This window comes from Mustela putorius, unplaced genomic scaffold, assembly GCF_011764305.1.
Source record: "Mustela putorius furo isolate JIRA1106 unplaced genomic scaffold, ASM1176430v1.1 tig00003985_pilon_pilon_pilon, whole genome shotgun sequence".
NCBI lineage: Eukaryota > Metazoa > Chordata > Mammalia > Carnivora > Mustelidae > Mustela > Mustela putorius.
In genome coordinates this window covers 184325-202056 of record NW_025422125.1, presented here as the reverse complement: position 1 = coordinate 202056, position 17732 = coordinate 184325, and positions in this window count along the sequence as shown.

Sequence of the window (17732 nt, the reverse complement as noted above, 5' to 3'; positions counted from 1 at the left end):
TAATTATCTGTTGTAAGAATAAAATAATGGATTAATTTTTTTCTGGAATAACTGCATGAGTAACTGTTTCCTTGCTCCCTAGTGAAACTGGTGAAAACTGTAAAATAAAATAATATAAAATAATTCCCTTGGAAATAATCTTAAGGTTAAACATCAAATAAGGAAGCATTGATTCAAGACAATTTATGAAATACATATTTGAGTCATGACTTCTTACTTCCTTATTTCTCCCAGTTTAGTGAGTCAATGAATCCACCCCAGACTGCTGCAGCCAAAAACAGGACTCCCTCTCCTCCCAGCTCTGAACAAAAGACTTTGTCCCCATTAAAAGTATGACTTCCATATTTGTATCCTGTATCCAGCTGCTTGTTAGTGAGGCTAAGTCCTAGGTAAGTGTGTTTCAGAGGTGATGGCTAACATTTCCACCTAGACCCCACTTTTGGAGTGGTGGTTATCCCTTGGGTGTGACACAATGAGAGTATTAGGGTCTTGATGGCCATTCTTCGAGCTCATAAGGTAATATTTCCATCCAAACACAGACAAACCCAGATCATTTCAGGCTGTTGAATATTCTACTACCCAACCTCCACTAAATGATCAGATCCTGGAGTAAGGGTGTCACTTATAGAGAAGCTTATCATCATACTCACCCTCAGTTCCAGAGTTCTGGTTTAGAAATTTTGCCTGGAGGGAGAAACAGACTATAAAACTGTAGTTCCTGATGTCTTCCCAAAGTAATAAACTTTATTTGCAATGGAACATAGAAAACTTAAATCTATGGAATACTCAAGAATAGTGAAGATTGTAATGAAACGCAATTAGGTGGTTTCATGGACCTAAGAAATACAGACAGTAATGAAGGACAGTTAGCTTATAGTAGATAAAGTGGTCTTTATCTACTGATAAAGACCCATCCTCCTGGGTTCAGAACAAATATCAAACACTGATCTCAGAAACTATTTCACCAAGGGAGATATAATTTGATGAGACTAGAATTTAGAGGTATTTATGGCTCAAGATATTGTTGGAAATGATATAGCAATCAGCCAGCAATTTGAGGAGCATAACAACTGGAAGGAATCAAAGTAAGAGTGGAAGAAAATCCTACCAGTACCATTGTCATCCCAAGATAGTCATCTATCCCAAGATGGCCAAAGCTGTGTTGGGGAGCATGATATTCTTAACACTGTGGTAAGGAACAAACTTCACCAAAATAATCTAGCTAGTTACTTAACTAAATCAAGCAAATAATGATAAAAAATCCCAGAGAAGGATAAGAAGTACCCAAAGTTGCTAGAATATATTATCTAAAAGGTCTGGTTATGAAATCAAACTTAGGAAGGTTGAAGACAACCAATGTCTATTTCTATATAATCTACATACCAGTTTAAAAAAAAGGCAACAGAAATCACCTGGGATAATAAACCAGTGTTGGACTTAACAGGGACATATTTTGAAATAGTTATTACAAATGTTTACAGAACTAAAGGAAAACATGATTAAAGAAATTAATAAAAGTCACTGGGTGTGGTGAAAAAATAATGAATACAATTTTTCTGAAAATAAATATATCAATTTAATAAAAAATAAATAAATAAAAATAAAAAAAGAAACGAATATAACGTTGGATGTTAATTATACTTGAATAAAATTTTTAATTAAAGAAATATATGTTTTTAAAAATTAAAAAAAAGAAAAGTCTAATGATAATGTTGCATCAAATAGAGAATATCAACTAGTAGAAAATTTGAAAAACAGCCAAGTTAAAATTCTGGAGTGAAAAACAAAATAACTGAAACTTAAAAAAAAAGAAAACAAACAAAGTATTCCTCTATATTAGACTTGAACTGACAGAGGAAAGAATAAGCACACACGAAGCTAGATCAAAAGTTGCTATGTTAGCCAAAGAACAAATGAAAATAAATGAAGAAATCTGAACAGAGTCTCAAAGAAAGGTAGGACATCATTAGGAGCATCAACATATGTGTAATGGGAGTACTGGTAAGAGATTAAAAAAAATTAAAAAGAAGAAAAAATATCTAAAGAGATAATAATAATCTTTCCAAGTTTATTGAAAAACAAACCTATATATTCAGGAAATAACAAACTTCAAGTAGGATAAATACAAAGAGACCAACAAACAGATATAACACAACAAAATGCTGAAAATCAAAGACGAAAAAATCATGAAAGCAGCAAGAGAAAAACGGCACATTGCTTAAAGGGAACCACAGTAAAATTAACAGTTGACTTCTCACAAGAAACAGTGAAGGCCAAAAGGCATTGAGATAACATATATTTTGAGAAGTACTCTAAGAAATAAACTGTTCACCAAAAATTCTTTATCTAGCAAAACTACTGTTCAAAAATAAAGACGAGATACTTTCACAGATAAATAAAAACTGAGATAATTTAATGCTCAGACTTGCCTTACATGAAATACTAAAAGAAGTTCCTAACACTGAAGAGAAGTGACCATAGATGGTATTAGAATCCGCATAAACAAAGAGCATCAGTAAAAATAATTATATAATTATAAGAGAAATTACAAATGTATGTTCTTTTGCCATTTTTCTTAACTTATTTAAAAGACAATTGTATAAAATAATATGCATAAATTGCATTATTTGACTTACACTAAAAATATAAAGTATGTATGTATAATTTAGTTGCCAATAATAGCACAAAAGAAGTAGATGGGAGAAAGGCTATAGTAGTGAAAGAAAATAACAATAGATGATAAGATAACATTACAATATACTGTTGGGTTTGTAACATTAATAGATAAAAGAAATATGACAATAATACCACAAAAAGAGGTAAAACTACACAACAATTACATTTCTACCTATTACTAGAATTGTACAAATATAAATCTCAAGCTGATTCTGATAAATTAAGGTGTAAAGATAAACCCTATGGAAATTTCAAAATAACCTTGAAAATATAATGAAATAATACAAATAAAATTTAAATGATAGTTCATTTTTATTTAATTTTAACTCCAGTGCAGTTAGCATACTATGTTATATTAGTTCCAAGTGTGCAATATAGTAATTCAACAAATCCCTATATTACTTATTGATTATAAGGTAGGTGGACTCTTAATCCCATAGTTTCATTAGATAATTTTACATGACCAGATAAAATGGTAGTTTAGAAAATATTGATTCAATGTCAAACAAAACACTAAGGCAGGAATAAAGTAACAAAAACATGAGACACATAGAAAACAAAAAGTAAACTGTCACATAATTCCAAATATATTATCAATGAATGTGAATGTATTAAATAATTCAAACAAAAGACAAACATTGTCAGTCAAGAAAAAAATATTCCAACTAAATTATATACATGAGATACACTTTAGATTCAATAACACAAATTGAAACTAAAAAGATAAAAAAATATATATCATGGAAAAATAAACCACAGGAAAGGTAGAGAGTCTATATTAACATTAAATAAAATTGAATTTAAAACAAGAAAATATTACTAGAAATAAGTGAGAAACTTTTATAATGAAAAGAACATCAATCTATCGAGAAGATATATCAATTATAAATGTATGCACTTAAGAAGAGAAGATAAAATGCATTAAAAATTGACAGAAACAAAGGTAAGAGCAGAAAATAAAACAAAAATAAATAATTCAATACCTTACTTTCAATAATTTGTAAAACAGCTAGACAGAAAGTCAACAAGAAAATAAAATGCTTGAAAAGCACTATAAAGCACTATAATGCAACTAGACCCGACACATCTCTAGAACACTCCATTCAACAACTCAACAATAAAATATACATTTTTCATGAGTGTACAATAGAATATTCTACAAAATAGACCATATCCTAAGCAACAAAATAAACCTCAATAAATTTTAAAATATAGAGTAACACAAAGTATGTTACCTATTTCAAATGGAATAAAATTAGGTATCAATAATTGGGATAGATTGCAGAAATTCACAAGTACATGGAAATTTAAAAACACACTCATAAACAACCAGTGGATTAAAGAAGAAATATAAAGAAAAAAAAAGAAATATACTCTATGGTCAAATAATCTTTATCAAAGCAAGAGAAAAGTATCCAGTGGAAAAAAGTGAGTTTTTTCAGAATGGTGTTTGGAAAATTGGGCAGCTATGTATAGAAGAATGAAAGTTGACCGTTCTCTGACACCATACACAAAGATAAACTCAAAACGATTGAAAGACCTCAATGTGAGACAGGAATCCATCAAAATCCTAGAGGAGAACATAAGCAGTAATCTCTTTGACATCAGCCACAGCAACTTCCACAACATGTCTCCAAAGGCAAAAGGAAACAAAAGCAAAACTGAACTTTTGGGACTTCAAGATAAAAATATTTCTGAACAGCAAAGGAAACAGTCAACAAAACAGAAGCAGCCCACGGAATGGGAGAAGATATTTGCAAATTACACTACAGACAAATGGCTGATATCCAAGATCTATAAAGAACTCCTCAAACTCAACACACAAAAAAACAGATAATCATGTCAAAAAATGGGCAGAAGACAAGAACACTTTTTCAAAGAAGACATACATATGCCTAGCAGATGCAGAGAGAGTCAATTATCATATGGTTTCACTTATTTGTGGAGCATAACAAATAGCATGGAGGACATGGGGAGATAGAGAGGAGAAGGGAGTTGGGGGAAAATGGAAGGCGAGGTGAACCATGAGAGACTATGGACTCTGAAAAACAATCTGAAGGTTTTGAAGGGGCGGGGGGAGGGAGGTCGTGGTACAAGGTGGTGGGTATTATAGAGAGCATGGATTGCATGAGCACTGGGGGTGGTGCAAAAATAATGAATACTGTTATGCTGAAAATAAATAAAAAATAAATTTAAAAAATGTTCATCATCATTAGCCATCAGGGAAATTCAAATTAAAACTACATTAAGATACTACCTTACATCAGTTAGAGTGACCAAAATTAACAGTACAGGAAATGACAAATGTTGGAGAGAATGTGGAGAAAGGGGAAGCCTCTTACACTGTTGGTAGGAAAGAAAGTTAATGGAGCCACTTTGGGAAACACTGTGGAGATTCCTCAAAAAATTAAAAATAGAGCTTTCCTATGACCTGCAATTTCACTACTGAGTAGGTACCCTAAGGATACAGATGTAGTGAAGAGGGAAATGTGCAACCCAATGTTCATAGCAACAATGTCCACAATTGCCAAAATGTGGAAAGAGCCAAGATGTCCTTCAATGATGAATGGATAAAGAAGATGAGGTCCATATATATGATGGAATATTATGCAGCCATCAGAAAGGGTGAATACCCAACCTTTGTATCAACATGGATGGTGCTAGAGGAGATTATTCTGAATGAAATAAGCCCAGTGGAGAAAGTCCATCATCATATGTTTTCACTTACTTGTGGAGCATAAGGAATAACATGGAGGACATTAAGAAAAGGAAAGGAAAAGTGAATTGGGGGAAATTGGAGGGAGAGATGAACCATAAGATACTGTGGACTCTGAGAAATAAAATGACGATTTTGGAGGGGAGGGGGGATGAGTGAGCCTGGTGGTAGGTATGAAGGAGGGCATGTATTGCTTGGATCACTGGGTGTGGTGCATAAACAATGGATCTTGGAACACTGAGAAAATAAAATTAAATACAAAATAAAAAATAAGAAATAAAAAAGGAAAAAAGAAAATAACTCGAGATCAATCAAAATAAAGGCACTGCCTATTAAACCCTGTAGTACATAGATAAAGCAGTGCTTAGAAGGAAAATTACAGCAGCAAGTGCCAATATTAAGATAGAAGATCTCAAATCAACAATCAAACCTTCAACCTTAAGTCATTAGAAAAAGAATAACTTTCCACTAAACTTCAGTCAAAAGGAATGAAATAATAAAGATTAGAATAGCATTTAATGAAATAAAAATATATTAAGAATACAGAAAATCAATGAAAACAAAAATTGACTCTGAAAATTGCTGAACATTTTTATCAACAAAATTACTAAACTTTTAGTTAATCTGATTAAAAAAATAAGATTCAAAATTACTGAAATAAGAAATGAAAGAGGAACATTACTATCAACATTATAGAAATGAAAAAAAAAATAAAGTGACATGATGAACAGCTGCTTACCCAAAACATTACATAACTTAGATGAAATCAGTAAATTCCTGAAAACATAAAAACTATAAATGACTCAAAAATTGCAGACAATCTGAATAAGCTGTACTATTGAGTGTATTGAATTAGTAATTTTATTTTTTAACATTTATTACTTTTTTTAAAATTTAAAGTATTTTATTTATTTACTTGAGGGAGAGCACAAGCAGAGTGTAGGCAGAGGGTGCAGGACAAGGGTCCTCCCAACATAGCAGGGAGCCTGACATCAGCCTCAATCTAAGGACCCTGACAGATGCCTAACCAACAGAGCCACCCAACTGCCCCTAATATTCTTATTTTTTTTAATTTTAAAATTTTTGTTATAGTCTTATCTCATTGTGTGTTTTTTATTATTTATTAGTTTTTGATGTAGTGTTCAATGATTCATTTTTGCATATAACACTCAACACTCACTACAACACATGATGTCCTGAATACCCATCACCAGGCTATCCCATCTCCCCACCCCACTCCCCTCTGAAATCCTCAGATTGTTTCCAGGAGTCCATAATCTCTCATAGTTTTTCTCCCACTCTGATTTCCCCCTGCTTCTGTTTTCCCTTCCTTCCCCTAATATCCTTCATGCTATTCCTAATGTTCCACATATGAGTGAAAAAATATAACTGTCTTTCTCTGCTTCACTTATTTCACTTAGCATAATCCCCACAAATTCCATCCATGTCAATGAATGGTGGGTATTCATCCTTTCTGATGGCTGAGTAATATTCCATTGCATATATGAACCACATCGTTTTTATCCATTTATCTGTTGAAGGACATCTTTGCTCCTTCCACAGTTTGGCTACTGTGGACATTGTTGCTATGAACATTGGGGTGCATGTGGCCCTTCTTTTCACTACGTCTATATATTTGGGGTAAATAACAAAAAGCGCAAATGCTGGGTTATTGGGTAGCTCTATTTTTACTATGTTAAGAATCCTACATACTGTTTTCCAAAGTGAATGTATCAACTTACATTCCCACCAACAGTGTAAGAGGGTTCCCCTTTCTCCACATCCACTCCAGCATCTGTCATTTCCTGCCTTGTTAGTTTTAGCCATTCTAACTGTTGTATGGTGGTATCTCAATGTGGTTTTTATTTGAATTTCCCTGATGGCTAATGATATTGAACATTTTTCATGCACCTGTTGGACATTCATATGCCTTCTTTGGAGAAGTGTCTGTTTTTTTCTTCTGCCCATTTTTTGACTTGATTATTTGCTTTTTTTGTGTTGAGTTTGAGAAGATCTATATAAATCTTGGATATCAGCCTTTTATCTGTAATAACATTTGCAAATATGTTATCCCATTCTGTGAATTGCCTCTTTTTTTGTTCACTGTTTCCTTTGCTGTGCAGAAACTTTTTACCTTTTTTTCCATTTTTAATTTTTCTTATTGTGTTATGTTAGTCGCCATACAATATATCATTAGTTTTTGACACAGTGTTTCAAGATTCATTGTTCATTTATAATACCCAATGCTCCATGTAATACTTGTCCTTTTTAATACCCACCACCAGGCTCACCCATCCCTCCATCCCCCAGAAGCTTTTTATCTTGATGAAGTCCCAAAAGTTCATTTTCACTTTTCTTTCCCTTGCCTTTGGAGATGTGTCATAAAAGAAGTTGTTGTGGCCAATGTTGAAAAGGTTACTGCTTATGTTCTCCTCTAGGATTTTTTTTTTGATACTTCTTTTTGTGGTTTTCTTTCTTTTCTTTTTTTAATTAAATTTATTTATTTTCAGCGTAATAGTATTCATTTTTTTTAAGATTTTATTTATTTATCAGAGAGAGAGGGGGGAGAGAGCGAGCACAGGCAGACAGAATGGCAGGCAGAGGCAGAGGGAGAAGCAGGCTCCCCGCTGAGCAAGGAGCCCGATGTGGGACTCAATCCCAGGATGCTGGGATCATGACCTGAGCCGAAGGCAGCTGCTTAACCAACTGAGCCACCCAGACGTCCCAGTATTCATTATTTTTGCACCACACCCAGTGCTCCAGGCAATCCATGCCCTCTATAATACCCACCACCTGGTGCCCAAGCCTCCCACCCCCACCCCCACCACTTCAAACTCCTCAGATTTTGATGGATTCCTGTCTCACATTGAGATCTTTCATCCATTTTGAGTTTATCTTTGTATATGGTATAAGACATTGGTTGAGTTTCATTTTTATGTATATAGCTATCTAATTTTCCCAGCACCATTTATTGAAGAGACTGTCTTTTTTCCATGGGATATTTTTTTTCCTGATCCATCATAACCAGGTGGGATTTATTTCTGGGCTGCAAGGGCGGTTTAACATTCAGAAATCTATCAATGTGATAGAACACATTAATAAAAGAAAAGACAAGAACAATATGATCATCTCAATTGATGTAGAAAAAGCATTTGACAAACTACAACATCCTTTCCTGATTAAAACTCTTCAGAGTGTAGGGATAGAGAGAATATTCTTCAATTTCATAAAGTCCGTGTATGAAAAGCCCACAGTGGACATCATTCTCATGGGGAAAAACTTAGAACTTTCCCCTTAAGATCAGGAACATGACAGTGACGCCCACTCTTGCCACTATTGTTCAACATAATACTAGAAGTCCTAGCGTTAGCAATCAGACAACAAAAAGAAATAAAATGTATTCAACTGGCAAAGAAGTCAAAATCTCTATCTTCACAGATGACATAATACTTTATGTGGAAAATCCAAAAACTCCTCCCCAAATCATTAGAACCCATTCAGCAATCCAGTAATGTGGCAGGATACAAAATCAATTCACAGAAATCAGTTGATTTTCTGTATACTGAAAATGTAAATGTAGAAAGATAAATTGGGGAATTGATTCCATTTACAATAGCACCAAAAACCATAAAGTACTTAGGAATAAACCTAACCAAAGAGGTAAAGGATACATATATATCCTCTCTCTCTCTCTCTCTCTCTCTCTCTATATATATATATATATATATATATACTCTAGAAACTACAGAATACTTACAAAATAAATTGAGGAAGACACAAAAAGATGGGAAAAAAGCATTTCATGTTCATGGGTTGGAAGAATAAACATTGTTAAAATATCTATGCTGCCCAGAACAATCTACACTTTCAATGCCATCCCTATTAAAATACCATTCACATTTTTCAAAGAGCTGAAACAAACAATGCTAAAATTTGTATGGAACCAGAAAAGACCCTGAACCGCCAAGGAAATGCTGAAAAATATATAGTTAGGGGCATCATGATGCGTGATTTCATGCTATATTACAAAGCTGTGTTAATCAAAACAGCACGAGATTCACACAGAAGCAGACATATAGATCAATGGAACAGAATAGAGACCCCAGAAATGGACAATCAAGTCTGTGGTCAACTAATCTTTGACAAATCAGGAAAAGAGTTCAATTGTTTTTAAAATAATATTTAAAAAAAAAATCAGTGTAATTAACATACAATTTTAAAAATTATTTTCCAGTGTACGGTATAGGGGTTCAACAATCCTTTTTTTTTTTTTAATCATGATAAGTGTATTCTTTAATTTCCACCCTCTATATCACCTATTTCTCTCACCCACCTCCTCTCTGGTAACCATCAGTTTGTTCTGTGTAGTTAAGAGTGTATTTCTTCATTTGTCTTTCTCCTTTTTTTCCTTTGTTCCTTTTTTTTCCCTTAAGTTTTACATATGAATAAAACCATATACTGTTTTTCTTTCTCTAACTTATTTTGCTTAGCATTATACTCTCTAGCTCTGTCCATGTTTTTGAAAATGGCAAAATTTAATTCTTTTTTAGGGATGAATAATATTATGCTATATATATATTATATATATAATATATATATATATATATTATAGTAAATCCAACATATATACATAGACCACACCTTCTTTATCTATCTATGGATGGTCACTTTGGCTGCTTTCATAATTTGACTATTTTAAATAATTTGACTATTTTAATTTGACTATTTTAAATAATGTTGCAATAAACCATGGAGTGCATGGATCCCTTTGAATTAGTATTTTTGTATATCTTGGGCAAATACACACTGTTAAAATTACTTTGTCATAGGGTATTTCTATTTTTAATTTTTTAGGAAAATCCTACTGTTTTCCAGAGTGACTACACTAGTTTGCTTTCCTACCAATAGTACAGGACGGTTCTTTTTTCTACAGATGAACACCTTTTCTCCACATGATCACCTGTTGTTTCTTGTGTTGTTGTTGTTGTTGTTTTTAGCCATTCTGACAGGTGTGAGGTGATAGCTCATCATAGTTTTTATTTGTGTTTCCCCGATGATGAGTGATATCGAGCATCACCTCATGTGTCTATTAGCCATCTGGATGTCTTCTTTAAAGAAATCATTCTTCATATCTTCTGCCCATTTTTAATTGGATTTTTTGGTTTGGGATTATTGAGTTGTATAAGTTATTTATATATTTTAGATACTAAACCTTTATTGGATATGACACTTGCAAATATCCTCTATTCCCATAGGTTTAGTTCATTGATGGTTACATTCACTATCCAGGAACTTTTTTTTTTAATTTATTTTTATTCATTTTTAATCTTTAAAATTTTTAAAGTTTTTGTTTACTTATTTGAGAGACATTGAGAGAGGGCATGCATGGGTAGACAGAAGGAGAGAGGAAATCTCAAGCAGACTCCATGCTGAGTGTAGAGCTTGACAAGGGCTTGATCTCACAACCCTGGGATCATGACCTAAAGCAAAATCAAGAGTTGGATACTTAACTGACTGAACTGCCCAGGGACCTTCAGAAATTTGTATTTCAATGTAGTCTCAATAGATTATTTTTGCTCTATATTTCTTGCCTAAGGAGACATATCTAGAAAAATGTTGCTATGGCCAATGTCAGAAAGATTACTGCCTGTGTTCTTTTCAAGGATTTTTAGCATTTCTCGTCTCACAACCTGGTATACAATTCAATTTGAGTTTATTTTTGTATTTGATGAAAGAAAGTGGTCCAATTTCTTTGTCTTGCATGTGGTTGTCCAGTTTTTCCAACATCATTTGTTGAAAAGACTGTGTTTTGTTTTTTTGCCATTGGATATTCATGCCTCCTTTGTCAAAGATTAATTGACCATATAATTGAGGATTCATTTCTGGGTTTTCTTTCTTTTTTTTTCTTTGCTTTATAATTTTTTTAATTTTTAATTTCTTTTCAGTGTAACAGTATTCATTGTTTTTGCACCACACCCAGTGCTCCATGCAATCTGTGCCCTCTCTAATACCCACCACTTGGTTCGCCCAACCTACAATCCCCTGCTCCTTCAAAACCCTCAGATTGTTTTCAGAGTCCATAGTCTCTCATGGTACATCTCCACATCCAATTTCCCTCAACTACCTTCTTTCCATCTCCCCTTGTCCTCCATGTTATCTGTTATGCTCCACAAATAAGTGAAAACATATGATAATTGACTCTCTCTGCTTGACTTATTTCACTCAGCATAATCTCTTCCAGTCCCCTCTATGTTGATACAAAAGTTGGGTATTCATCCTTTCTGATGGAGGCATAATACTCCATAGTGTATATGGACCACATCTTCCTTATCCATTCGTCCATTGAAGGGCATCTTTGTTCTTTCCACAGTTTGGCGACCATGGTCATTGCTGCTAAAAACATTGGGGTACAGATGGTCCTTCTTTTTACTACATCTGTATCTTTGGGGTAAATACCCAGGAGTGCAATTGCAGGGTCATAGGGAAGCTCTACTTTTAATTTCTTGAGGAATCTCCACACTGTTCTCCAAAGTGGCTGCACCAACTTGCATTCCCACCAACAGTATAAGAGGGTGCCCCTTTCTCCACATCCCCTCCAACACATGTCGTTTCCTGTCTTGCTAATTTTGGTTATTCTAACTGGTGTAAGGTGGTATCTCAATGTGGTTTTAATTTGAATCTCCCTGATGGCTAGAGATGATGAGCATTTTTTCACGTGTGTGATAGACATTTGTATGTCTTCATAGGAGAATTGTCTGTTCATATCTTCTGCCCATTTTTTGATATGATTATCTGTTTTGTGGGTGTTGCGTTTGAGGAGTTCTTCATAGAACCTGGATATCAATCTTTATTTGTACTGTATTTTTTTTAAAGATTTTATTTATTTATTTGACAGAGAGAGATCACAGGTGGGAAGAGAGGCAGGCAGAGAGAGAGAGGAGGAAGCAGGCTCCCTGCTGAGCAGAGAACCCAATGCGGGACTCAATCCCAGGACCCTGAGATCATGACCTGAGCCGAAGGCAGCGGCTTAACCCACTGAGCCACCCAGGCGCCCCCTTTGTACTGTCTTTTGCAAATATCTTCTCCCATTCCGTGGGCTGCCTCTTTGTTTTCTTGACTGTTTCCTTTGCTGTGCAGAAGCTTTTGATCTTGATGAAGTCCCAAAGGTTCATCTTCATTTTTGTTTCCTTTGCCTTTGGAGACCTATCTTGAAAGAAATTGCTGTGTCTGGTATATCAAAGAGGTTACTGCCTATGTTCTCCTCGAGGATTCTGATGGATTCCTGTCTCACATTGAGGTCTTTTGTCCATTTCGAGTTTATCTTTGTGTACAGTGTAAGAGAATGGTTCATTGATTTCATTCTTTTACATATAGCTGTCCCGTTTTCCTAGCACCATTTATTGAAGAGACTGTCTTTTTTCACTGTATATTTTTTGCTGTTTTGTCAAAGATGATTTGCCCATAGAGTTGAGGGTCCATATCTGGGCTCCCTACTCTGTTCCACTGATCTATGTGTCTGTTTTTATGCCAGTACCAAGCTATCTTGGTGATCACAGCTTTGAAGTAAAACTTGAAATTAAGTAACATGATGCCCCCAGTTTTATTTTTGTTTTTCAAAACTTCCTAGTGATTTGGGTTTCTTTTTGATTCCATACAGATCTTTGGATTATTTGCTCCAGCTCTTTGAAAAGTACCGGTGGAATGTTGATTGGAATGACATTAAAAGTATAGATTGCTCTAGGCAGTATAGACACTTTAACAATGTTTATTCTTCCAATCTAAGAGCAGGGAATGGTCTTCCATCTTTCTGTTTCTTCTTCAATTTCTTTCATGAGTGCTCTGTAGTTCCTCGAATACAGATTTTTTACCTCTTTGGTTAGGTTTATTCCCAGGTATCTTATGGTTCTTGGTGCTATAGTAAATGGAATCGATTCTCTAATTTCTCTTTCTGTGTTTTCATTGTTAGTGAATAAGAAAGCCACTGATTTCTGTAAATTGACTTTGTATGCTGCCATGTTGCTGAATTGCTGTATGAGTTCCAGTAGTTTGGGGGTGGAGTCCTTTGGGTTTTCCACATAAAGAATCATGTCATCTGTGAAGAGAGAGAGTTTGACTTCTTCACTGCCAATCTGGACACCTTTTATTTCTCTTTGTTGTCTGATTGCTGTTGCTAGGACTTCTAATATTATGTTGAACAAGACTGTTGAGAGTGGCCTATCGCCCTCGTCCCGCAAGGACGACAAGACGCCCTGGTTCGGATGCATCTTCTCTCTCTTCTCTCCGTAAGTCTACACACTTATATACGCTTACATGACCAATCAGTGAGCAGGGTACAGCAGGGAGCGAATCAGGCTGTGCATCTAAACGAACAACTACGCTAGCAACCAATGCTGTTTACTTCCTCTTTGGGCGTTCCGCTTAGTCTCACGAGGCAATCCTAACATGGCAACTAGCCAGGCGCCATCTTTTTATGGCGGAGGCCACCCTGGCCAGGGGCCTGCAAAGACATCTCCCCCTTTTTTCTTTTATGGCAGGGATCGTGCCTGTCTTAGGTTGTCAGTGGCAGGGAATATCCTTACCCGTCATCAGACGGCAGATATCAATGATCTGCGTCCTGTCTTAGGTTGGTATATTTCCCCCACCAATCTTACCCGTCATTGACTACCGATCCAGCATACTTAGCCACACATGGGGGGATGTTCCAGCCTCGATGGCTAACAAGGCCTGCACCATGGCTTGCTGTTGCCTATGTTGCTGTTACCTCCAAATTTGCAGTTTCCTTACTAGCAGAATCAAGCCCACTATGAGGATTATCATCAGTCCAATTACGCTAGCCCATTGTTTCGTAAAGGTTAACACATCTTGCAATGTTTTGATTATCTCTGGGAGGGTTGCAAGCTCATCTCTGGTGTTATTTATCCTTGTTATGCCTAGTAGCAGGTGCTGAGTATAGTTTTGGAATTCTGCGGACTAATTCCCCTGCAAGTATTGGGAGAGCTGTCGGGAGACATTCTGTAAGTCACTCATATTAGTATAGGTTATGGGAGTTACACAAATTGCCGGGAAGGGTACTATACATCCCAGTCCCAATAGGGCCCCCCATATGTCCACTTGTTCTTGAACCAAACCCACTCTCTGATTGACTATCAGGATTCCTGCTTGCAGATGTGCATTGATCTGAGTCTATGTTTGAAGGGCAGCCGCCATTCCTTCTGCAAGGTGTTCACAGCTTCCGCAGTGGGTATAGTTGCAGCAAGCGAGACTGCTGCTGCCGTGGCAGCTGCTGTAGATATAGCCAATGCTGTCACAACGGCGGCTGTGATACCAAAATCTCTCTTCTTTCTGGATAGCACCACCGGTAACTTGTCCTCTGGAATGGAAACTGGGATAGGAACATGGGTAGGGATATGCATAATCACAGCCAGCTTGAAGGCCATAACATTCCAGCAGTGGGAAAGATAGCAATTCTTAGTGCAATTCAACGTATCATTCAGCTCCCTAGCATTTGTTACAAGGAAAAGGAACGGTGGCGAGACCCATATAGGAGTGGGCTGATAAGTAATATTATTGGGACAAGACACATTAACTGTTGTCTCAAAGATACTAGAGTCATTTTGTTTATAGGAACAGTTGAGGAATTTGCCACCATTTAACATGGACACTGTTTAGATTTCAGTACATGCTCCTAGCAAGTTACAGACCTGCCATGCATCAAAGGGAGAGGAGGGAATATGAGAGAAGAGTTAGTCACTGGTAAAGGATATAGCCATGCTTTAACCACTGCTCACAGCTCTCTGGCTTGAGTCTGCTGCAGGAGGTGTAGCATCCCCAGAGTTATCATCAGCATCTTCACCATCATGACTGGTGTTTGGAGGCAAGGCTGCACGCACCAGCCGCTCTGGGATCCAAATTGGAGCCTCCTTTTCCTGTGGAAAAACACATACAGACCCTCTACTCCATACTAACACTGGATCTGGTCCATTACACTTTCCTGTGAGGATGTCCTTCCAAAGTACTAAAGGCTTAGGGGAAGCAGCAGTATCACTTGCATGTCTGTCTGCAGCTGATTTACCCGTTTTGTCCAATGTTAAAAAATTCAAAATAAAGAGAATGGTGTTGAGCTTATCTTTAGGGGACCTGAAGGTGTCCCCTATTCCCCCTTTTTGTTTATAAAGCACATTTTTTATTGTAAGATGCGCATGCTCCACAACACTCTGTCCTTGTGGGTTATAGGGTATTCCATGTATCAAGTGAATGTCAAGTTGTTGTAGGAAGGCTTTAAAGGGTTGTGAGGTGTAGCCTGGACCATTATATGTCTTTAATTGGCGTGGCTTTCCCCACGTCACGAAAGCCTGTAGGCAATGGGCGATAACATCTCTGGATTTCCCCCGTATGCACTGAGGCGAAAATTATTCCAGAGCAGGTATCTACAGACATGAACATATCTTAACTTTCCAAATTCTGAAACATATGTGACATCCATTTGCCATATATGATTAGTAACAAACCCTTAAGATTAACCCCCAAGGACGGTGCAGGTAGTAAGGTCATGCAATTTCTGCAGGAGACTACTATGTCCCATGCCTGTGCTTTTGTTATGTTAAATTGAGGCAAAGAGTTAAAGCATTCACATGGAACAGCTTATGATAATGTCTCACCTGTTGCACTGGGTCCTCAATGGCAAAGACAAATTCTCCTCTTTCACTTCCTCCAATGCCTCTGCTCCCTCTTGTAGAGCTGATTCACATTTGGGTTTAGGCCCCACCAGGCATCCCCAGACTAAGGTCCATATTGCCAGGGTCCCGGGTGGCAAAGGCGTTTTATTGTCCTGTTTCTTCAAATCCTCCCCTAAGTGGTCCCATTGAGGTATGTTTAGCAAGCCTTCATCTAGGAACCATGGAGCCACCTTTTCCACTGTATTCAAAAAGGCTGGAGCAGTTTTTGCTTTTAGTGGAGTTCCATTGGCTTTCAGCAGGTCTTCTAAAAAGACCCTTCCAACCACATTTTAGATACTTCATATCTCATTATGAACACACAGACAACAAGACGCGGATGTTAAAGACTTGCCGCTAAATTCCACTCTAAGGCCGCCCCGCTTCTTATTGCGGACTCGCTAAATCCCGGCTCTAAGGGCGCCCCGCTTCTTATTGCGGACTTGTACAAGATTCCCACCACTTTGATCGTGGTCTCTTCCCCGCTTACCTGCGGTTTTGATAAGAAAATCCCGGCTCTATGGCCGCCCTGCTTCTTGTTGTGGTCTTGTACAAGTTTCCCACCACCTTTGTCGTGGTTTTATCCGGCTGACCTGCGGACTTCTCCCTTGCAAGGTTTTTCTATTTTTACTCCCCGCTTTACTGCGGAATTCCCACTTTTGAACGTGGCCTTTACTCCCCGCTTTACCGCGGAATTCCCACTTTTGAACGTGGCTAATGTCCCCGCTTACCTGCAGACCTTTACTCCCCGCTTTCCTGCGGATTACCTTGCAAGATTCCTTTATTTAGTTCCCGGGTGCCGGCGCCATTTATCGCCCTCGCCCCGCAAGGACGACAAGACGCCCTGGTTCGGATGTATCTTCTCTCTCTTCTCTCTGTAAGTCTACACACTTATATACGCTTACATGACCAATCAGTGAGCAGGGTACAGCAGGGAGCGAATCAGGCTGTGCATCTAAACGAACAACTACGCTAGCAACCAATGCTGTTTACTTCCTCTTTGGGCGTTCCACTTAGTCTCACGAGGCAATCCTAACATGGCAACTAGCCAGGCGCCATCTTTTAATGGCGGAGGCCGCCCTGGCCAGGGGCCTGCCTCTGACAGTGGCCATCCTTGTCGTGTTCCTGATATCAAAGGGAAGGCTGCAAGCTTTTACCCATTGAGGAGATATTTGCTGTGGGTCTTTCATAGACAGATTTTATGAAGTTGAGGAATGTTCCCTCTATTCCTTTGCTTTGAAGCGTTTTAATCAGGAATGGATGCTGGATTTCTCAAATGCTTTTTATGCAGCAATTGAGAAGACCATGTGGCTGTTCTCTTTTCTCTTTTTAATTTGTTCTATCACATTGATTGATTTGCAAATGTTAAACCATCCTTCTAGCACAGGAATGAATCCCACCTGGTCATGGTGGATAATCTTTTTAATGTGCTGTTGGATCCTGTTTTCTAGGATCTTGTTGAGATTCTTAGCATCCATATTCATCAGTGATATTGGTCTGAAATTCTCCTTTTTTGTAGGGTATTTGCCTGGTTTGGGGATCTGAGTAATGCTGGCTTCATAGAAAGAGTCTGGAAGTTTTCCTTCTGCTTCAATTTTTTGAAACAGCTTCAGGAGAATAGGTGTTAT